The sequence below is a fragment of the Miniopterus schreibersii genome (assembly GCF_964146895.1).
Source record: "Miniopterus schreibersii genome assembly, chromosome: 17".
Classification (NCBI taxonomy): Eukaryota; Metazoa; Chordata; class Mammalia; order Chiroptera; family Miniopteridae; genus Miniopterus; species Miniopterus schreibersii.
The window spans coordinates 946,241-964,911 of NC_138117.1; the positions used below are offsets into that span (position 1 = coordinate 946,241).

The following is an 18,671-nucleotide window of genomic DNA, read 5'->3' on the forward strand; positions in this document are numbered from 1 at the left end:
GGAGCCGGGGTGACTCCTTGGGAGAAGCCCTAGCGGGAGTCTCTAGGAGCTGAGCAGGGCCGTTGAGGACAGGACACTGTGAACACCCCTCCTTCGTAGGGTCGCCGGGAGCCGGAGACGACAGCACATAACGTACAGAAGTAGGATGAGCCCCAGGCACTGTGCCTGCTGTGACCACTGGGTTAGTCAACCCTGCTGCCTCCTACGAGCTGTGAGATTTGGACAAATTCCTTAACCCGGCTGTGCCTTGCCCAGAAAATGAGTAGAATGCTACCATATGATGCGGTCGTAAAAAGTGAATGCGTTGCTGCAAGTGAAATACTTAGACTTACGCCGCACATAATAAGTTAGTGGCGTTCTGTTGCTATCATCAAATAATAAGTTCCCATAGCGCTCCACGAGGGGATGTGATTGTCCATCTTCACTGTGCCCAAGTTGTCAAACCAAATGCGAGAAGAATCCAGAGGCTTTGCTAGAAATAAATGATAGAGATTTATTCCAGGGTCTTGGAGTTTGCAACCTGGAAACACAGCGAGGCAAAGACCCAGAAGTGACCCAGGGAAGAGAGAGAAGTTCTTAACGGCAGCCCTGGCCGGTTTCCTGGACGGGGCGGCAGTTATCACCACCCTCACGCTGTGCTCCACCTAAGGAATCTCTCCCCTGACCACAGCCATGGCTGCTGTGTCTGTAGAAGGTCCTCAACCCTAGGGACTCACCACCGCTCACTGAAGAGACGGCCCAGAGAGAAGAACCCAGAGCCCAGCTGGGCCGATGGGTTCCCTTTCCGAGAATCTGAGGTTAAGATGCTCTGAACCCTGGGTGGTAAAGGGCCCAGAATGAGATATGTGAACCCCAGACCTGCTGGTTGGCAGAGAGGGGCTCTATCCCCCAGCACCCAGAGTGTCAGCCGTCTGCGAGGCCCACCTGTGGGCTCAGGTGGGAGAAGTGCAGGCAGCATGGGGTCACCTGCCCGAGACGTAATAGGCCAGGGGTCTGGTCTCTCCATCGGAGTCTGAGGCACCCCAAAGTAGCTGTATAACTTCTTGCCCCACAGTCACTTGCCTGTGGAGCCTAGGACTTTCCTGGGAGACCAGGTGTAATGGGGGTGTATTTGATGGCGACAGGGGAATCTCAGAGAATCCAGCAGCAGACAGCACTAACCAGCCTCAGATACGCTGGCTACAGTCCGGCCAGCGTTTGAGTATTGACCTAGGATCCAGGAGATTGCGGATCGACTCCCGGTCAGGGCACGTGCCCAGGTTGTGGGCTCGATCCTCAGTAGGGGGCGTGCAGGAGGCAGCCGATCAGTGACTCTCATCATTGATGTTTCTCTCTCTCCCTCTCTCTGAAGTCAATAAAGATGGACTTTTTTAAAAAAAAGAAAGAAAAGAAACGCTGACCACATCTGCAGACACTCGACATGTCCTTGCTTCTTCCCGGGCAGCTGCATCCCTCTCCTCCGCACCTCTCCATCCCATTCTTCACGGGGCCAGGTTCTTTCACAAGGGCCTCCACTGGCTCAGGCTGAGGTTCCAGCTCAGTAACCACTCCTGCTCACCAGGTCAGCTCTTCTGTCCCCTAGTCCGAGTTCTGGCGCCCGCAGGTGTACCTGTTAAACAGGTGGCAGTCTGGGTCCCGATGGACAGAGCATCTCTCTGGCAGCTCCTCTCCCAGCAGGCTGGGAGTTTAGATTTCTAATTCAGGATCCACCAAGAGTTCAGAGCAGAACATTTTAATCTCAGTTGGCAAACTATTCTGGTCAGTACAGTAGCCGGAGCATTTGTAAGAACAGGCATGTGCCCTGGTACAGAGAGAGCAAAGACCAGGTTCTGCCAGGACATCGTCACTATGGGGGTGTGTTAGTAGCATGTGGCAGCCTCGTCACAACTAGACAGAGGCAGGCGAGAGGGGACCGGGCAAGCTTGCCTCGTTGCAGAAGCCAGTGGCATAGTCCAGGTAGGACAGTCGAGGAGGGAGGTGAGCGAGGCTCAAGGTTGAATGGAACGTTAGGCAGTCAGCAACTAAGCAGGCGGCAAACCAGGGCACGTGTGGCCCCAGCGGTTATTTTAGTCCAGGAGCATCGGCTGAAAGGGTCTCTAATTTCAGAGCAGCTTGGAGCCACCGGGCACCAGGTCTGCCTCTGGGTCATAAAGAACCTCTTGGAGCGGAGGTGGGCCTGGAGCCAACAGGGAGCCTCCGGAGCTGCTGTCCAGCAGGGACAAAGGTGCCCTCTGCCGTCTGCAGGCTTGGGTTCTGTGACGCCATCCTGTCTTGGTCGTCTTCAGGTTACTTACTATTTCCTCCTTTCCATCTCCTTGATGATCGAGCCCCCCTCCCTTCCCAGGGCCCACGAGTAGTGTCGATGATCCTCAGGGCTGTATTTTCTTTTCCCCCCTATAAGCCCTTTAAAACTTTAATTCCCTCCCTCCTGGAAGCCCTTTCCTGACGCGTTGGTTTCACGTGGTAACCGCCATTGCCACCCTTCCAGATTAGCCTTGGCTTAAAAACGGGACGTCGAGCCCACACTTCCCGAGAAAACGGAGGGCACCACAGTGCCCCACCCTCATCTCTGCTCTACGAGTTCTCAGCCCCTTTTGCATTTTGTTCTTTCCTCTGGTGGCTGCGATGGGGAAACGTCTCTCTCCTGCCAAAGACCACCCGTGTCTCACACGTCCTCTCCTACGCGAGGGCTTTGCCCTTGGGCCCGCCCTCTCCTTCAGGCTTTCAGTTTCTTTTTGTCTACTCCGCTGTTCCCAGCAGGATGCTAATACAGTCCCGCGTCACACAGCAACGTCTCAGTCGAGGCCGGACCCGCGTGGACAGCGGAGGTCCCATAGGTTGTAATGGTCACAAGGGAGATCCCGGAGGTTCTGATGCTGCTAGTGACATCGTAGGTTGTGTGAGTGCACTGTGACCTTCGCTGGGTCTTTTTTCTGTCTTATCTCTAAATGCTAGAATTCCCTACAATCCAGTCTGGAACCGTAACCTCTTAGCTACCTGCATGCTCTCCCCTAGGTGACCTCAGCCACTTACGCCAACCGTGATTCATTTCTCCATGTTTCCCCTCGAGCCTCCAGATGTGTGCACCCCAGTTCCTTTTTGACATCTTTCCTCAAATACCCCGCGGGCATCTGAAACACAGCAAGTTCGGAACCGAACCGAGCGCATCCCTGTTAGGGCCTTTCTTGTGTTCCTTATTTCAAGACGTGGTTCAGAGCCCAGGGGGAAAAGCGGATGAAAAGCACCGTTTGTGCAACAGCGTTTGTGCTCTCGGAGGTAGGCACACGATAGTCTTTGCGTGTGAAAGAGAGGTTGTTAACTAAATGCAGTGGGACAGAGATTTCACTAAAATGTAAGCAGCAGGGACTTACGTCAATTCTGAGCAGAACCATGAAGAGTCATCCTCTGAGTCCACTCTTAGTCTTTCCCCTTGACCTGCCCCAGACAAGGGCAGCTCTTGAGCCTGTATCCTGGAATGAAGGTGGCCTGGTACAGAGAAAACACTGAACTGCAAAGAGCATGTGCCGCTTGCCAGAAATGAGCGGTGGCTGGTGGGAAATGACTGCGCTCCTCCCCCAGTTCTGCATGAGGTGATGCCGCCTTCGTAGCTTGAAAATGGCCAAGGTGGGAGTGTTGACTATGGAAATTGCCAGATTCTACAAATCAGGGCTTTTGTTTCCGGAGAGCTTTCTGTTAAAAATTTACCAGTACTCCAGTGTTCAGAGTCACTGGTATTTGACTTTAACAATCAGACAGCTTAGCCTAAGCTGCCTGATACACGATTCTCAAGCAATTTACAACCCGTGGTAGATCTTAATGAGCCCAAACAGAACAGCATTATAGTAAGTGCTCCAGTAAGGCGAGACCAGGACTTCACGGGGTCAGGAACTGCGAAGGGACTGAGATGTTTACCCCGCTAGCAAGCTCACGAGTTAGCCTGCCAGTTTCAAGGATGCCAGCAGGAGACACGAGTCTCCCAGGTCAGAGACAAATGATTTTATTACAGCACAAAAAGCAGCGCAGGCTTCTTGTGTGTGTCTACTTCCCTCGTTCCCAAAGTCACAGAGGGAGTGGGGTGGCCCAGGTAAAGGCCACACAGGCCATGAATTTGTGTCTCTGCTGGGAACCTCAAGCTCAGGACACCGGAGTCTTTCTTAACGCACTGCGAGCAGAATTCCACAAGTTTGCCCTGGAGAAGTCGTCATGTTTATTGTATTTGACAGTAAACAAACCTGCCTTTTCTTGTAGAGAGAGGCACTGTCTCTATCTTCTAAAGCTGTTTGCTACACAAACATTTTTATTTTATTTTTACTAACCCTCACTCAGCCGAGGGTATTTTTTCCATTGCTTTTCAGAGAGAGTGGAAGGGACAGGGAGAAACAGGAGAGAAACATCGATGTGAGAGAGACACATAGATTGGTTGCCTCCCACAGGTGCCCCGACCAGGGCGAGGGATCGAGACTGCAACAGAGGCACATGCCCTTGGCGGGAATCGGACCCACATCGAACCTGGGACCCTTCCAAGGCCGACACTCCAGCCACTGAGCCAAACCAGCCAGAGCTGTCCAAACAGTCTTGAAGATCAGTGCAGGACGTCAACGGCTCTGCTCACAAGTGAGGAAATTTGAGAGACCCCTGTAGAATCCTCCCCCCAGATGGATACAGGCGTTGAGGTGCGCCCAGCCTTGACAGGAGCTCACGGTTCCCCCTTTTACCATCTACCTAGAGTCTCTTGCGAACACCTGGCAGAGGTTTCTTTCCTCCCCCTCTCTTCTTAGCTTTTTATGTCCTAGATCTCTGCACTTAACCAACTATGGAACTTAATGAAATAAGAAAGGAGTTGATAGTGGGTGTGGGTTTTGTTGCTCCTCGGGGTGACAGTGACCATGGGAAGTGAGCGCTGAGGCTGCCCAGTCGGTCCTCCCGGGGACACCCCAGACTTTTTACTCCCCAGCTTTTTGGCCTGGGGCAGGTTACGGGAGATAACGCGTGTGCGGGGGAGGAGTCCCTGTGTGGTGTCACAGACACATTGTCTCCTGGGATTTCAGGACCTGCCCTGGGCTCCCACCCTCAGAATCAATGTGGAGCTCAAGGGTTCGGCCTAGAATGAAAGATGCTGCTTATCTTTAAGTTTCCAAATGGAAAGTTAGCGTCTCTAATAGAGTCAATGGCCCGAGTGCCTGAAGGCGGGGCTGGAGAAGCCGTGCTTGAGCAGCGGGGGCAGGTCTTGGGTTGGGCCCATCCTTATTTCACCCCCACAACCCCCCACAACCCTCCCCTCGCCTGGGGAAAATGTGAGATCAAGGTGGGGAGGTTGAAAGTTTGCGCCAACTGAGATTAAATTCCGGATTTACTTCTTTTAAAGTGCCTGATGGCACTTTGGGTGAATTTATATCTTATCTCAGTTAGTGGACATAGGTACTCGTGAACTACTTTGTGTTCAGTTCTAGAGAAATGAAGGAAGGCTTAGGACCGGCTGAGAGCCTTTTGCCCGTTGGCACCCTGCCGCGGAGGACATATCCCATCTGCGCTATTTATTGTCACTAACGGTGTTACGTGCAGACGCTGGCGAAGGCAACCGGGGAGGGTTTGGGCGCCGTCTCAGGTGTACCTGCTCAGTGCTTTTCCTCATTATGGCTTCAGCTCTCTCACGCCCTTATTTAGTAACTAATTCTCTCTAACGTGTTAATTGATAGATTTACTGTTCCCAGGAATATTTTCAGTCGCATAAGACAACCAAGCACAAAAGCCCTTCAAGACCCAGAACAAAAAAAAAAATGCACATCTAATTATGGGGTGCAGACGCCGAGACCAGCTGCGAAGATATCTGGGGTAGAGGCAAGGGCTGGCTTCTCTCAAATTATACGGCAGAAGTGTCTGCCGACTTTGTTTTTTTCCAAGCCGCCCAGTTTAGTGCCGGGTTCTCCAAAGTGCTAAATCAAAGGAGAGCAGAATAGTGGAAATTTATGCATCTCCTGGCTTTAAGGAGAATTAGTTTGACCAAGTTTTCAAGTTCTCTCTGTTTTTTGGGTGACTGACAATAGGCTGGAAACCCTCACTTGTACGTTTCTTCATTGGCGTGTTCTGGTCCCGAGGCCCATCGGATGACACACACCGATGCTCGTGTGGGCTGCCGGGGAAACCCTGTCAACAGTTCACTCCACAGTGTGGTCAGCAGAATGCTTAGCTACCGCCACCGATCCCAGAGGCACACTGCTTAATCTACCTAGTTAAATGTTAATTTTTAGACCAATATCTTTAAAAAATAACCCATAGTGTCTCTGAAAATCAGTCTTAGCTACCAATTTAATATTAGCTCATTTCCCCTCCCCATTAAGTCGTCTGTTGTTTCCTATATTTCTATAGGAAAGATACATAAACATAGCTGAATATTTCTGGATAGCACTTTTCAAAAATGTTTTTATTCTACTGGCCAGGAAGACCTCATCTTCTGCTCAACTTTGATCCCAACGATCAAGCCTCCACAGATACGTTTTAATATATGCTTTTCTGCTTCCTCTCCAGGGGAACTTTCATTAGAATGAACTTGAATGTGCTTTAAATTTGGTTCCATGCAGTTTGAAATAATCACTGAATATTTAGAATTACCTTTGTACATGTCCTTCTCTGAAGGGTCTAGAAATAGATTCTTCAAATTCCGAGTAAAGATAAACCTTGGTAAAACCATCGGTGTGAAACTAGTAATGCACCTTTTTTGTTTTTTAAAGAGTGAGATCATTTATCTGCTTATAGTGTCTAGATATACAGCGTCCAGCATATGGGAGGTAACGGGCACATTTTAAAAACGGCACAGAATTTTTTTGTTGTTGTTAATCCTCACACAAGGATATTTTTTCCATTGATTTTTAGAGATAATGGAAGGGGGGGGCAGAGAGCGAGAGAGAGAGAGAGAGAGAGAAACATGGATGTGAGAGAGACACCAACTGGTTGCCTCCTGCACAAGCCCTGACCGGGGCCGGGGATCAGATCTGCAACCCAGGTACCTGCCCTTGACCGGGAATCGAACCTGAGACCCTCGGTGCTCAGGCTGACGCTCTAACCACTGAGCCGCAGCAGCCAGGACAAAACTGCACAGAGTTTATAGGTTAGCGGGGCTGGTCCGCCAGCTGACCCCATGAGCTCCGTGCCCCCAGCAGAGGCTGCTTTTCTTTACGGTGGAGACCCTCCCTTTTCTACCCTGGTAAGTTATCCCCTGCACCTCCCACTGGCCCGTCCTTTCTCTTTTAAACCCATACTGCACTCAACCAGAGTTAATGAAAATAAAATCTCCTCTTTCCTGAAACCTGTTTTGGGCCCCAGTTTCAAGTTAAGAGAACTTCGTTTGCTCTGTTGGCTTTTTAAATTTCTCAAAACACCGTCTGAAACTTCCTCAATTTTGTTCTGTGTACATTTCCTGGTATTTCTAAACACCAGACAGAGGAAAGCCTGTTTATGTTTTTATGCATCATAAATAAGGTACATACTTAGGGCTATTTTACCCTTATGGATCATTAACTTGAAGCCCCAAATTATTTTGTATGGTGTAGGTCTCATACTTAACTCCCATTAACTCAGCCTCAGCTTCTGATCCAGACGTGGAAGCTATTTAAACAGCAAACAAGAAGAGCTGTAGAATTGGGAGGATGCTCACATGTCTGTACCGCGTCTGGCTTGTATGCCCCAGTGACGGGGAACTCTCTGCCTTCAGGAAATTGTGAAAGCCTGTAGCTTTCACAAACTGGTCATACATTGGTGAGGTCTGATAACCCCGTCATTTAAACACTTGGAGGCCACCGTTGACCTCCCCTTAGCCCACATTTCTCTAGGTTAATTAGTGCCAGTTTCTCTGAAAAATGCCTGGTTTTGACTGATTTATCAACCTGGTCAATTTTCTTCACTCTCTGTACTTTCTAACCCTGTCTTGCCCAAGAATAAATGCCGTCCGAGAAAGGAGGTAGTGTGCAGAACTGTATCTTTTCTGACTCCAGATATTGTTTTGACTCAGATCGCCCATTGGTCCCTGGATTTCATAAATCTTTTATACAAGCTAGAGCCTGATTATTACAAAGATAGTAAATAAGGACTCCCAGGGGGCATATTCTTCCAGAAAAGTTAAAAAGAAATTAGATAATGACGTCAGAAAGGAGAAATAGAAAATCTGTCTTGGAGGAAAGTAAAATATGTTTGGGACACGAATTATGTATTGTGTTTTAAAATAAGACCTGATAGAAAATGTGTTCGATGAGCCTGCAGCCTCCGTTGTCCTGTGTACAGATGCTGGGCGCTCATGGGAGCCGTGCGACGCTGAGTGATGTGAGGTTTAGAGCCAGGGATTTAAAGCGTGTATCCCCTCGAGGGCCTAAGGGAAGGGATTTAATTGCTGTACTTTCCAAAATGGGGCTAATGACATTTCCAGCAAGGCCCATATTTGTTGTGTACATTTTCGCACTGACGTGTGTACCCCACTTAGCAGATAAGATGTAACAGACACCCAGACTCTGGGGTAGAGAATGGGCAGCTCTTCAATGGCTGGTTTGTCAACATGTAATCAAAAACGGGTGGCGTCCCGGGAGCTTACTGCTCGGGACTGGTTCAGGACAGCCCAGGGGGAGCAGAACTGGGGTTGCCATTTCCATGTGAAGTCCTCATTTGTTGGGGGGATGGCCTGGTGTTGCACATGCTGGCCCCACAGGCAGGAACTTTCGGACAAAGGTTCCAGGCTCAGACCAGCAAAGGCGTGTGTAGGGCACTGTACCTGTTAGCGTGGCCTGGCTACTTTCTGGCCCAGCGGACGTAGCAAAGCCAGCCTGTTGGGAAGGTGTGGGACGTTATTCTAAGGCCTGGGCTGGAGACCGGGTGAGACCGGAGGAGCTCGGACACACCACAGTGGGCTCATGCAGGACCTGTCTGGTCAGGATGCTGGGGACCCCACGGGGTGCAGCCCACTTGTTTTCGGGGTCTCTGATCCTCTGGTCCAGGTTGTTTGAGTTGGCTTGTTCGTGGGAAGGTAGGGCCCTGATTGCTCCCCTCTACACCCCTGGCTCTCAAGCTCCAGGTCTCAAGAACTCTTCACACTCTTCATGGTTATCGAGGGCGCCCGAGAGCTCTCGTTAATGTGGGTCATGTCCGTTTACCCTTCCCTAGTACGTGCTAAAAGTGAGGCATGTAAAAACATTCCTCTGCTAATTTATTTTAGAATACCAGTGACACATTCATCATACGTTCACGTAGATGGCATACTGTTATGAAAAGCATATTTTTCAAAAACAAAAAAACAGTCCAAGGAGTACAGAGGCCTTGTTGCAAATACCTTTAACGTCGGGCCTGATGGTAGACAGACGAATTCTCACACGCACGTCTGCGTTGGGTCTTTGGCAGAATGCTCTTTCGGGTGCAGTATGGGAAGAAAATCTGGTCTCAGACATAGTTGGAAAATAGCCCTGGTCGGTGTGCCCAGTGGTTAGAGTGCGCAGGCACCGAAGGGTTATGAGTTCAATTTCCGGCCAAGGGCACGTACCTGGGTTGCAGGTTTGATCCCCGGCCCCGGTTGGGACACGTCGGGGAGACAGCCGATTGATGTGTCTCTCTCACATCGATGTCTCTCCCTCCCTCCCTCCCTCCCTCCCTCCCTCCCTCCCTCCCTCCCTCCCTCCCTCCTTCCTCTCTCTCTAAAACTCTATGGAAAAAACATCCTCAGGTGAAGATTAACCAAAGAAAAAGAAAAGAGAATGAAAAGCCGATGGTAACAGCTCGGGAAATGCTGGGCAGGCAGGCACCGCCGACAGCGGCGGTCGAGGGGAAAAGCCTCTCTCTGGTCTGAGAAGTACAGCTGTGCCGAGGCCACGGCACTGAAGACCCCGCCCGCCTCTCCCTTCGCGCTCCCGGCTCCCCGCGGCCGCATCGAGGCCACTGCGAAACGCAGACCGGGCTGCACCTGCTGCTCGGCACAGGTTCACAGCACTGGTATTTTTTTTTTTTTTTTTTTTTAACACATTGGTCGTTTTCTGCAAAACATTGTTATCAGCCTCGCAAACACTTCCACCCTGGAAGGGCTCCACGGGCTGCTGTTAGCACATGAAACAGAGCCGTGGTGTAGCTGCCCGCTTGCCCTGCCCGCCCGCCCGCTCCCCCCTCCGCCGTTTCCTTCCTTCCTTCCTTCTTTCATTCTTCTGTCCAACTTTCAGTCTCCCTTTTGCTTGGTGCATTGTGTGGTTCGATGTGGCTGTCTCCCATGTATATGGGTTTTTGGGTTTTTTTCCGGCACCATCTGTCTCTGCACCAGACGGGGATTCGTCTCCTGGACTGAGCTCTCGTCAACAAGCTCCAGAACACATTCGACGGCGGAGACTGCCCAGGCTGTCCACTTTATTTATGTATTTATGTACAATACGTCTTTATTGATTTCAGAGAGGGAGGGAGAGGGAGAGAGAGAGAGAGAAACATCAATGATGAGAGACTCATTGATCGGCTGCAGCCCACAGCCCGGGCGTGTGCCCTCACCGGGAATCGAACCCCGATCTCCTGGATCCTAGGTCGATCGATGCTGAACCCCTGAGCCACGCCCGGCTGGGCCAGGCTGTCCACTTTTAAAAAATACAAGTTTTTATTGATTTTAGAGAAAGGGGAAGGGAGAGGGAGAGAGAGAAACATCGATGTGAGAGAGAAACATCCATCAGCTGCTTCCTGCGCGCCCCCTACTGGGGATGGAGCCCTAAACCTGGGCATGTGCCCTGACCGGGAATCGAACCAACGACCTCTTGGTGCCTGGGGATGGTGCCCAACCACTGAGCCACACCAGCTGGGCCAGAAGGTCACGTTTAGAGAGAACCAGTCCGGTTCCCCAGAGGGAGGGTTGGCCGGTGAGGCACATGCCACGAGAATTACAGAGGTCCACGTGGGAGGAAGACACGTGTGGGCTGTTTCGGGATTACTGGTGATGTCTGAGAAGGAAGCCACGTTGCGTGGATGACATGGTGGGGAGAGGGAGTTATTTTTGTGGCCTTCGTGATGGAAGAGAGGCCTGGGCGATGGTAATTTGAGGGAGAGCGGAATGAGGAGACCTTGGTAATAACAGTGCATCTCCCTGGCTGCAGGCAGAGCCAGCGTCCCTGTCCTGCTGCTCGGTGGGTGGGGTGAGCTCTACCCCCGGCTTCCCCCCTCCGCTGCCATTTCAGTAGGAAGGAATCTGACCCAAAGCCGCGGTGGGGAAAATGCCAGTGTTCACTGCGACCCGAGTGGCATTTTTAGCTTGAAATGGAATGTTCCCTGTCCAAGGATCATTTTGATGGCAGTTTGGATTGAGATCCGTAAAAAGCATTGTTCTGTGGTCCCATAGGTCCAAGGACAGAGGATAATGGAATTTTATTACCTTTATGGCACCAATATTGGTAATTACATCCAAAATAAAAAAAAATAAAATTCTCCTAATCATAGTACCCAGGAAAATATATAGAATTAACTTATAAACATATAAATACTTTTCCTTCTAATAATTCTGTTTTTAGTTATATTTATAGATATATATAAAATTAACCCTGGGGCATATAGTATGTCCCATTTATTACAAAGTTTAAAAAAATTATTTTAATTTTTTCTCTTATTTTAAATATTTTCGAAACTACTTTCTTTACTATATAGTAATACTATCTGTCCTTACCTTACGTTCGCCTGTGCAATATCTAATTCAGTATTTGAGTTTGTGGGATATTCAGCTTTCTTTCCAATTTTGCTACAATAAACTATGTTGAACAATTAAAAATACACTTGTCCGAAGCTATAATAAAAGACAAGATGGAAAAGGCCCAAGGTCATTCTTTTGAAGGCCTATCTGATGTTCTGACTCCTTGGTCGACTGCAGTCTCCTCGGCCTCTGTGTTGTTAGAAATCATCTATTTCTCACTAGGTTTTGGCTCGGATCCTGCTGTCCCTCAATTTTATCTTTCCCTTTCTGGGGGTCTTTTCTGCCTGATGCCTACAGGATTTATTCTTTTCTGACCTTGCCTTTCCTGTCCCTCTGCCTCTCCCCTCTGCTTCTTTCCTCTGCTGGTTTTCTCATCTCGTGTGAGCGCTTGTTTTATTAACATAGCGGGTCGTCCCCCGATCCCGTCTCCCCTCACGCTTGTTTGGGTTTATCTTTGCTCTGATGTGTTTAATTCTCGATTCTCTTCCCACGGTGCCTACGAGGAGTTGCCTCTCTTTTCTGTGATGCAACTTACAGACGTTCTCGGTAGCACAGAGCAGGACAGGCGGAGGGGATCCCCCGAGGACGCGCTGTCCGGCGTTTGCAGCAGCCCCTAGGCCCTGCCCTCCTGCCTGAGGTCCTCTCGGCGTTCCTGCCGGGGTGTCTGTCAGGGCAAGCGGTCTGCTGTGACAGGCAGTTCTCAAACCCTGCAGGTTTTCACGGTGCAAGTTTATTCCGATTCACGTATGTCCCGGCCAGTGAGGGTGTCCGGGGGGAGGGCCCCTAGTCATTCGGGGACCAGATTCCTTTCCTCTTGCAGGCCTGTCCTCCTTGGCCTGTGGCTTCTGGTCCTGATGGAAAGGGGAGAGGAAAGGGAGGAGCTCATCAGGGTCTGGAGGTGGCATGTGTAGTTTTGCTCACAATCCATTGGCAGAAACTCAATGCCCTGGCCCCGGGGTGGGGGGGCGCAGAGAAAATACGTGCTCAGGAGGACACTGGATGGGTTTGGTGAGCACCATGCAGCGCAGACAGCCCCCGGGGCCCTGCCTCCTGGCCGAGTGCTCCTAAGGGCCGTTCTGCAGCTGGCCCCCGGCTCACACAAGTCCCCTGCCCGCCCGCTGGCGCATCAGCACCCGGCACTCCTTAGTCACACCGCACGTCGAGTGCGCTCCTTGCTCCTTGGTGCTCGAGGACTCCTGCCCTCAAATGCCACCCCCTTACAGTTCCCATCTCACCCTCTCATTTGGGCCTGAAAGACGACTTGGTCCTCAGTCCCTCGAAGGTCAGGGAGGGCCTTGAACAGAAAGAGTGAGTGGGCAGCAGTGTTCCTAGTGTGGAGAGTTACGGGCAAAAGGTTCTCGACCTAAAGAAACTGTTTAGGAAATGGGGCTCTCACCAGGGGTGGGGAACCTTTTTTCTGCCAAGGGCCATTTGGATATTTATAACATCGTTCGTGGGCCATACAAAATTATCAACTTAAAAATTAGCTATGACCTGGCCGGCGTGGCTCAGCGGTTGAGCATCGACCTAGGATCCAGGAGATCTTGGTTTGATTCCTGGTCGGGGCACAGGCCCAGATTGCAGGCTCGGTCCCCAGTCGGGGGCGTGCGGGAGGCAGCCGATCAATGACTCTCATCATGGATGTTTCTCTCTCTCTCTCCCTCTCCCTTCCTCTCTCTGAAATCAATAAAAATATAATGAAAAAAATTAGCTATGGAAAAAGCTCCTAGGTTTATTGAATTTCAAGTTCCACCTGCGGTTACCTTGGCAGGGCCAGATGTCCCCCACCCCTGCAAGTATTATACGCTGTGTCCGGCACCTAATATGATGATGATGATGATGATGATGGCAGCTAACTTGGATGAAGCAGTTACCAAATATGAGGCTTGTCGCTCAGAATTTAACACGAACCAGCATGTCTAATCCTCACATCAGCAGAATGTTGGACACTTTTAGTTTCTGTGTTTTGCAGATAAAGAAACTGAGGCTGAGAGAAGGTGAGCGAAGGGCCAGGGTCTTACAGCTAACAAGTCGTGGGCCTAAGACGCCCACCTTGGCTTTCTGGCTCTGCTCTCAGAGCTCCTGCCCGGGGCTCTGTGGGTGTCCTGGGCTGCAGGAAAGGACACCTGGATGGAGACCACGTGGGTGTCTTCGTAAAACCAGGTTCTGTCAGACTCTAACCTAATGGCTCATTTATGCATCGGCCACCAACTTTGGTCTCCAGACTGTGCTCCGCACTATAAAAATGAATGGAAGATAGTCCCCCCCTCCCCCCCGGGGCAGCTCATGGAACAATTGGACAGTTAGAAAATAGGCAAAGAGTGGTAAATGCAGCCTGGTGTTTAATACCTTAAAGATAAGCGTCATGCCATTGACCCAGTCAACATATTTCCCCTAGAACTTTATTCCTGGGGGCAGGCTGACATAGTGGGGTATTTATCTCTGTTTTTCCCTGCATGCGTTTAGAAAATATTCTCAAATGCCTTTGAGAAATAACATTATTGTGTGTGTATCCAGTTCAAAATAAGACATATCCACTTCCTGCTCAAATACCGTAATTATACAGCAAACTCTGATTCTTGTGGTTGAAGGTTTGTTGCTATGACCCCCAGTTTTGCAGACTCAGCCTTACCGCTTGACATTCACAATGCCTGGCAGCTGTTTAAATGGTACCTGCGGGTGATCATGGAGCAGGATTGTCATCTCTAGCGCGAGGTATCAGACTCCCCTTCATTGCTCTGGAGGCCACATCAGCTGTCGCGTTCTGTGTGATGTTGATTTACAAGTAGAGCATGCTAGTCTTTTTTTTAAAAAAACATGTGTTTTCATTAATTTCAGAGAGGAAGGGAGAGGGAGAGGGAGAGATAGAAACATCAGTGATGAGAGTCATGGATCGGCTGCCTCCTGCACACTCCCGGGCCTGTGCCCTGACTGGGAATCGAACCTCGATCTCCCAGATCATAGGTCGATGCTTAACCGCTGAGCCACACTGGCTGGGCGAGCATGCTAGTCCTTTACACAAAATTGTGACCATTGAGTCACAGTTTCTGTTGCAGGCGGTGACAACAGCTCATGGGGCGAATTGCAGTCACCTCGGTGCACAGATATTTATGGGGATTGCTCCGTTGGCGTCTGGCCTACACTTTGAAGGTGACTAGCATCAGGTGTCCAGGCTGTGGAGCTGAGAGCACGTGGGTCCCTCAGGGCTGCCTTGTAAACATGTAATCGGAAGATCTGGTGCTGCCGCAGAATTTAGAGCAGGTTTTAAATAGCTCGCAGGGAGCTAAGCTGGTCTTTCCAGGTCCAAGTTATCAAAAATAGTTTCCGTGTTTGTGTGTCTGACCTTCCCTGGCACTGACCCTGAGCCGTGGAAGCTGCTCTTCTTCGCCTGTCTCCCGAGGCAGAGCAAACCCATGGCCTCGTTCAAATATGAACTGTGATTATACATCTAACGCACCCCAACCATGGTGCCGGCACACAGCCCGGTGAGGCCCAGGGTCTCCTTGAACTCGTGGAATCATCTTCCTACCAAACGCCTGTAACATACGGAGCCCGGGCCTGGGTGGCCGGGTCCTGCCTCCATCCCAACGTTCAGCCAGAGGCAGCCACAGAGAGGAGCCCTCCGGGGACAACCTGAGAGGCCCTGATACGCCGATCAACCTGTTTTACCTGACTTGTCTAATAACTTACTGGTGGCTTTGCTGCTTCCTCTTGGGAGGCCTGGAGGGTAGGTTCCAACATTCCCGAACCTGCCTTATGAGCCTCCCCCGAGGGCAGTCTGACCAACACCTCGGGTGAAGCCAGCGGGAAGCAGGAGACTGGGCGGCTCCTCGGAAATGCTGTGAAACCATGGAAGATACACTAAACCCATCTAGACGGCAAACACGCGAGGTGCTTAGGCAGCCACAGCTTGGCACCGTTTTCCACTTAAAAAACCTGCTGCTTTGGTCCAGAAAACAGAAACGTTTCGGTGTGTGTTTTTCCGTGAAGGGATTTCTAAGTTCCCACCCGGTAGAACTTATTCTATTCGTGTAAATCATGGGTCCTGACCCCCTAATGCCGTTGTCCATCCCCAAAGGACTCGGTTTCATTTTCTAGGGGAGTCTGTTGCAGTTTAACACTGTGTAGCTGCTGATTCACGATTGTAAGTCAAGATTTTTTCCCAAAGAATGTCAGCATTTTATTCTCCTTATTTATAAAATAAATAGATATTTCTCTGAAGTTTGCACTACGATTTTTCTGCTACTTTATTTTTATTTTTATTATTTTAAAAAATATATCTTTATTGATTTCAGAGAGAGGGAGGGGGAGGGAGAGAGAGAGAAACATCAATGATGAGAGTCATCGATCGGCTGCCCCCTGCTCGCCTCCTGCTGGGGATCTAGGGGCCTGCACCCCGGGCCTGGGCCCTGACCGGGCATCGAACCAGCGCCCTTTCGGTGCACAGATAACACTCAGCCACCCAGCCAGGGCTGGTTACAGAACCCTTGACCTTGATTTATTTCATAAGAAGGATCTTAGGGCAAAGAATTAAAAACAGGTTGGTGCCCTGGCCGGTTTTGCTCAGTGGTTAGAACATCGGCCTGCGGACTGAAGGGTCTTGGGTTCGATTCCAGCCAAGGGCACGTACCTTGGTTGCAGGTTTGATCCCCGGCCCGGGTCAGGGCAAGTGCGGGAGGCAACCCATGGATGTGTCTCTCTCACATCAATGTTTCTCTCTCTATTTCTCTTCCTTCAACTCTCTCTGAAAAGCAACAGAAAAAATATCCTCAGGTGAGAGTTAAAGAAAAAAAAAAAAAGGTTGGCTGACCCACCAGTTCTTCTGCCCCTCTGGCTGGAGCATCTCCATGAGTTTTCTGGTAAAAGACACATGGGAAGCGGCACCGTCCTCGAGCCCAGGATGCTGGTGCCCTGCCTGAGCTCTGGCAGCCGTCTTGTGACCATTAGGCACCTGCCTAAGGGAAGCCGCTGCCCTGAGGGCCACCTCCGTCTCCCTCTGGCTCAAGAAAAAAAGATGACCCTATTTTCAAAAGCCACTGGGAGTTCCTATAACTTGATCTGCATGTGATCCTGACAGAGTGAAATAAGGCTGCACCCACTGTCTTTGTGCCAGAGACGCAGGGAACTCGTGATCCTGAAGGCAAACTGGACATGTTCCCGGTTTTCAGTGCAGGGAAAAAGTTCATTTCAAGGCCAATTTCAAAATGGAAAAGTGCATTTGCTGGTTTGCCGTTTCCCCCTGTCGACCGTCTTCCTCTCCATCAGTCTAATTTTAAGTCCCACCTCAGTCGCACCGGCCAGCGTGCTGCTGTGCAAGCCGCGGTCTTTATAAATCGGCCGTTTCCCTCAAAGCAGTCTTGTAAGTCAGTGTAAAAACCTCTCCCTGGGAGAACTGAATCGGATCGTTCAGTTTAATCGACAGCCGGGGTGACTCGGAGCCTCTTTCCTCTCTTCCCGTCTCCCTGCCCCCGGCTCTTCCCTTTGTCCGTCTGTCTTCTCTCTGTTTCCTCTCTCACTTTGGCTCTGTCATCAGTGTGACGTGACAAGTCTTCCATAAGTAATAAGATGTTTTTCTTGGTATTTACGCACCTCCGTGGCAGGCGTCTTTTCCTTACGCGTTCCATGGGGGTCTCATCAGTATGTGTTACGCGCCCAAACCAGTAACGGAAAAGCTTTCAGATCTTCAGTTTTAAATAATTTTCTCCGTTTTTTTTCTCTGGTGCAAACACACTCCTTGGCTGAAGCACATGCTGAGATGTTACAGCTGTGGATGTTTGATCCAGGCCAAAGTATGAGCTCGCAAATGATCGTTACATTTGATTAGTTACCAATATTTTCCCACTCACATGTATAACTGTGTATTTTTTTTTTAGAGAGAGTGGAAGGGAAGGGGGTAGGGTGGGGGAGAGAGAGAGAAACATCAGTGTGAGAGAGACACATGGACTGGTTTGCCTCCCGCACTCGGTGGGGATCGAGCCTGCAACCGAGGTACGTGCCCTTGACCGGAGACCGAACCCGAGACCCTTCAGTCCACGGGCCGACGCTCTAACCACTGAGCCACTCTGGCCAGGGCTAAAACTACCGTGTATTTTAGTGTCACCCCTACGAGCTAAATCATATAAAGCCATCAGTGTCTGAGAAATGAGACCGGAGTAGATAACATAATTTGGTACATATGCTATAAATGCTTAAAACCGAACGGGGTCAGAAAAAAATGCTTAAAGTTGAGGGAAATATACTGAGCGCCAACCTCCACCATTTCTTGTACGAGAAGGGCCCCTTAGCATGTAACTGAGGGAAACAAAACAAATACTTTCCAGGTTTTATTCAGTTCTAGAAAGTTTAAAATAATGGATCGAAACAAGCTTTCTCAGCCCGTACCAGTGTGAAAATCTGTTCAACCAGAATCCAAAGTTCAGGGGGGGAAGCTTGTCCAAAGATCTCTAACTTTAAAACTGTTGTTTGGAGAAGTGAACCTTTGTTCCCAGTCTGTAAATTATTAAAGTCAGTAAGCGGTGAGTTCCTGGGTCTTCTCGAACTAGCCCCGGGCAGCGGGCACCGAGGGTGGTGCTGTACCCGATGCATTCACAGTGACTGCCAGCCCGATCCCCGGTCCCCGGGCAGACTGCAGGCCAGCGCTCCTGCCTCACCCCCCAGAGTTCAAGTTTGAGACCCTCAGGGGAGGGCAGAGCTCTTGTTTCAGAAGCTCCTCAAATGCCCACGTGGTTATTTTCTGTGTAATTCGCTTTGATTTTTTTTTTGTCTAGAGGTTATTTTGCCCAAGGCCAAAAACGCTGTCTAGTCATTTCTAAGTAAAAATAAGTTCAGTCACTTTTCAGTAACTTGACTTTGAAAAAAATTTTTTAAAAATATATCTTTATTGATTTCAGAGAGAGGAAGGAGGAGGGAGAGATAGAGAAACATCAGTGATGAGAGTCACTGATCGGCTGCCTCCCGCACGCCCCCTGCTGGGGATCGAGCCTGAAACCCG

At 50.1% G+C, this 18,671-nt stretch overlaps 1 long non-coding RNA gene across 1 annotated transcript in view; it reads left to right on the forward strand.

The window, feature by feature from the left end:
- LOC308547145 overlaps positions 1–18,671 on the forward strand; it is a 58,950-nt gene that overhangs the window by 2,611 nt on the left and 37,668 nt on the right. The gene's annotated exons all lie outside the window — the stretch shown is intronic.